This window comes from Egretta garzetta, unplaced genomic scaffold (assembly GCF_000687185.1).
Source record: "Egretta garzetta isolate BGI_Z169 unplaced genomic scaffold, ASM68718v1 scaffold488, whole genome shotgun sequence".
NCBI lineage: Eukaryota > Metazoa > Chordata > Aves > Pelecaniformes > Ardeidae > Egretta > Egretta garzetta.
Genome location: NW_009260486.1, coordinates 46,024 through 51,254, shown reverse-complemented (window position 1 = coordinate 51,254; position 5,231 = coordinate 46,024).

The following is a 5,231-nucleotide window of genomic DNA, read 5'->3' as shown; positions in this document are numbered from 1 at the left end:
CTTGGTGTTTTACAGCTCACACAGATCCTCTGGCGGATAGACAAGGAGAAATGTTGGAAGCGGTACAATCCAGAAAACTGAACGCCAGCACGGTGTTGAACCTCAAGCCCAAGAAGCCTTCGCTCAGAGACCATGAAACTGTAACACTTGCGGTTGTCCTGAGCCTGACCAGCACCGGTGGTGACCTCAGTGACCCGAACGATTACATTTCCAGAACAAACTCATATTCCCCTCAGCACCTATCCAGGCAGGAAGGCAAAAACAGTAAGGAGCTGAGTATTCGGTACATGGACGGGACCAGTGAAACTGATATAAGGAAACTCTATGTTCTAGCAAAGGCGTTAGTGGCCAAGCTCAAGAATAAGCTGCACGAGGCTAAAAGCATCGTGACTGTGAAAAATGCCATCTCACCCCTGCCAGCGCCTGCCATACAGAAAGATGAGGTGTACAAGATCCCAGCAGTGGAGGGAGAGACAACCACAGGCTGGATGCAAAAGCAGCGTGACGTAGGTTGGAACCAGGCAGCATTAAACCCCTGGGAAGCAGCTGGCAGGTTAAACCCCACTGGCAAAATCTCCTTCTTCAGACATCACAAAATATCCATACCTCCTTCGAAACATTCCCTTTCACGCTCCCCAACAGAGGCCCCTCATTTGTCTGGGTCTTTTAAGATTCAAAATTATTCTGATACTGTGGAACAGACCAAAAAAACTCCTGGGATGGAGGATGTGGAGGATGTAGAAGATGCAGAGGAAGCACCACCTCCAAGGCAGGACTATGTATGGATTTACAAAAAGCACAAGCAGGGGGACAGCCCCTATCTGAATAAAAGTAATCCTCTTTTCTACAAGACGTTTGGCAATGTGAATCCAGAGGAAGAGCCCACACCAACAGAAAGTAAAGGAGAGCAGAGACTAAACCCAAGCCAGCGTTTTTTCTATAACCTGTTGGTTAACAACAACCCCTCCGCTGCAGGCAGCATGCTAGAGGACATGGCTGAAGAAGAGGGCTTCTCTTTAGGTGGGCATTTACCAGCTGTCTCTCAAACTGCAGAAACACACTGGAAGCAACGAAAGGAAGGATCCAGTTTCCTCAACAAACCAGGTAGCTCTGACAGCCAGGTTCAAGGGGACCTCTTTGAAACCAAGGTCAATCATCACCTACGCTTGCTCATCCCAGACGAAGCCCTGCGGGTGTTCATCGCCCACGTGGCCCAAGCTCTGAGGATGGACTGCAGCCTGCCCGAGCTCCAGCTGGCCTGTGCAAAGATGGTCTCAAAGACGGGGCTGCTCATAAAGCTGCTCAGCGAGAGGCGAGATGACCAGGAAGCCTCTGTTCTTGCAGGCCAGTGTCTCCTAGAAGGGAATGTGTCCAATGGCATGGCCAGGGAGGCAGGCAGGAAATCTACAGGGAAGGTAGGAGAGATGCTGGATATTGCTGGATGTGTCGTTCGGGACCACGGGGAATGGAAGGAGCATGTCTCTCTCCCCTCCTGATTTTCTCTCATTTTCTCCCAGTGGAAAACAGAGTACACCTCCAGTGACAGGCTCCTGTTAGCAATATCAGTCTCTCTCATCATCATGATTAATCTCACAGTGATTTGTCTCGTCGAGGTAAGCCAATAACTCGTTTGACAGACAGCTGTCAGTCAAGCCTTGTTGCTGGAGCACACAGGGGCAGGGTGGTGCCTTCCCACTCAGTGAGTGTATGAGCCCCAGGGTGCCGCTGCGGGTGCCCGTGGACACACTGGGTAGCACAGGAGATGTTTTTTCCAACCTTGGAGCTTGTCGCAGCACTCACACCATACAGCTCCACACGAGTTCAAGCCTGCTGGGGGGGAGCTTGTCCTGGCATCTGTCACCACCTGTCTGCAGCTCTGCTTTCCAGCTTTCCTAACAGCTGCCTTGAAGGGGGCTCCCTCTCATCACAGCATCTCCCCTCAACCCTTCCCCGAGTTTTATCCCACAATCCCTAGCCCCAGAGAGTCACCTCCCAGGCGCTTCTCCTGACCCTGTCCTGCTCTCCTGCCGGCACTGATTGCTTTCAGCCATGTAGTGATTCCCCCGCTACCCTTCCCTCTTGCCAAAATCAAGCCCTCCTGCAAGGTGCCACAGCTCCACGTGGCTCAGGGCAGTGCCAGAGACAGGCAGGGAGAGGACCCAGCATGCCCACAGAGTTTCAGCCTCCCTTTGGAGGTTTTGTTTCTTTAAAAGCCTACCTACATGTTTCAGACTGGGGTTAAACAGGAGGGGAGTACCCTGTAAAACACGGTGCAGATAAGAAAGGCAGACATAAACATTGCTGAGATTAGGAGAGCTCTGGGAGTTCAGGTCATTCCGGAGGCAGGGAAAAGCGGGGACCTGAGAAGGAAGGATGGGCTCTTTCTAAAAAACATGGCTGCTGGCACAGACATGCACATGTACATAACAGGCTCGGGTGGAGGAAGAACCTTTCGGCCTTCCTTGTTTTGCACAGTATGATGAGAAAATCCTGATGTTAAAGTCTCTCTCTCCCTCTCTCCTTCACCAGGTTTGGTCCCAAAAACCTCCAGCCGCTTCCCAACCCCAAAGCACCGGTAAATCACGCCTGAGCTGGTAATTACTCCCTGCACCATGCCACTGCTGTGCCACAAACCCTCTTTAACTCTGCCCAAGACTCACCAGTCTATGCTTACAAAATGGAGCTTTTTTACGAGACCAAGAAAAGGGCCCCCAAAACATGAGTGATCAGGATGGCCATAAGCTCACGTCTCACCCAGGCAGCCTTTTTCCATGCTGGTGATGCTGTACCCTGGATGTGGTGGTTGTGCTGGCCCTGGCCTCCCCTGTGGTCCCACGTCCCTGCGAACATGCCACCCAACCACAAGGAAATACCTCCCTGCTCTGGTTCCCAGCAAAACTCTTCTCCAGTGACAGCTCTGCCCTATCTCCCCCTTGCCCCGCTCCCCAGAGAGGCGGGTGAAGAGCTCACTCCTGTCCTCTCCAGATGCCTTTCACATCCAGGACTCATTCCCAGCCACCTCGGCCAGCACCATCCCTTCCTCCTGGGGCTCCTCACCCTCCTTAGGGTCAGCTGAAATGTCACCCTGAGCAGGTAGAGGCTTCTGCCCTGGCAGGGTGCTAGCACCCGCTGCAGCCCTCCCTGGCCAAGCCTCCCTGCTTGTGAACAGGGCAAGGCCAATTCTAGGGTGATGATGCACAAAAGCCTTTTTTCTCCCCCTTTAACCCACTAGATCCAGATGTTCTGCAGCGCTGTAAAATGCCACTTGCCTGAATCCTACACTAGCTGCTTCCCTGGCTGGGCAGGGTGCAGGCAGCCTTCTTGCCAATGACTGCCTCCACTTTTTATCCTTCTTTTCCTTTTTTTTGTTCAGGTTCTTTCAAAAACTCCTGCCACGGGGATGGAGCAAGAGCAAGTACGACGTTAAAGAGCAGGTAAGGGCTGGGAGCCCGTGCCAGGTCTGCCCCTCTGCCCACTACCTGCACTGTCGGCCGTTTCTCACCCTCTCCGAAACCTTCCCTTCCCTGGTGCCTTCCAGGACTCGCGCTTATCGGATCTGAGCAAAACCAAACCTCAGTGGCTGAGAGACTTGTACCAACCCCTCGATTCCCAGCTTAAAGAATCCATGGCTGAGCTGTACGATGAAGAGACCTCGGAGGAGGAGGAGATTTTCAACAGGTCTGAGCTAAAGTAAGTGGGACGGCGACGATGCCCGCACTTATTTTTCAGCCCTTGCTCTGATGAGGAACTGCTGAGGCTTTCCTTGGCTGTTATTTCCTTGCTGTTATTTCCTGGTTGTCATTTCCTTGCCTGTTATTTCCTTGCCTGTTACTTCCTTGGCTGTTACTTCCTTGCCCTTATTTCCTTGCTGTTATTTCTTCGCTGTTATTCCCTTGCCATTATCTCCTGGCTATTTCCTTGCCGTTATTTCCTTGGCTGTTATTTCCTTGCCGTTATTTCCTGGGTGTTATTTCCTTGGCTGTTATTTCCTTGCCGTTATTTCCTGGCTGTTATTTCCTGGCTGTTATTTCAGCTGGATGCCCGAAGAGCTGTGACGGTGGGGAAACGTCATTCCCTTGGGAGCCGATGCCTCTGCCTTACAGCTCCACTGCACCCCGAGAGCCGGAGCAGCCGTCCCTCTCTGCGAAGGAGGACGCTATGGGCGGCCCTGCGCTCGGGAAGCCCCAAAGCTCATCCTCACAGGATGGGAACGGGAGGGCCGCAAGGGACAAGGAGCCCTCGTAGGGCTCTGGCAGCAGCAGGCCAGGCTGGGTGCCGCAGCGGGTGCCCCTGCAGCCTGGGACACGCGGCCCCGGGAACGCACGGGCACAGGGGCTGCGAGGGGCGGCCCAGGGCACTGGGTGCTGCTGCACACCCCAGGGATGGTAAAAAGTCGTCGCCTTCATTGAGCGGCGGGGGAAGGCTTCTGGAAAGGCCATTAAAACTTGCTGGTTTTTCACCCAGAGCACCCTGTGAGCAGGTGGAAGCGTGCACATGTGTGTCCGGGCCTGTGCACATGCACACACACACGTGTTGCAGCAACGGGAGGGCCATGAGCAGAGGGTGGGGGCAGGCGACTGCCAGGAGGGGGGGGCGCCGACCCCTGCAGAGGGTGCGGGCGGGCGTACACGTGCGTGTACGTGTGTTGCACCCAGGTGTGCGTGTGTAGGGGTGTGCCTGCCTCTGCGTGTGTCTGCACGTGCGTGTGCGTGCCCGCTTGTGCGTGCAGCTGGGCATGCGTGTGTGTGCATGCTGGTGTGTGTGCACGTGTGTGTGTGCATGCATGGGGGTGCATGTGGGCATGCGTGCACATGCACGTGGGCGTGTGTGGGCATGTGTGCACATGTGTGCACGTGTGGGCGCACATGTGCATGTGAGCATGTGTGTGTGCATGCGTGTGGGCGTGTGTGTGTACACGTGGGTGTGTGTGCATGGGTGTGCATGGGGGTGTTGTGCATGTGGGGGTGTGTGCGTGTGGGGGTGTGTGTGCGTGTGCGTGCGCATGCATGTGGGCCTGTGTGTGTACACATGTGCAGGTGCCTGTGGGTGTGTGCGCATGGGTGCGCATGGGTGTGCATGTGTGTGCGTGTGTGTGCGTGTGTGTGCATGGGTGCGCATGGGTGTGCATGGGTGTCCGTGTGCGTGTGCGCCTGCGTGCCCGCCTGCCTGCTGTGCAAGACCGCGCGGGCGTGCGTGTGCAAGTGCGTGCGCGCCTGCACGTGCCCCTGCGC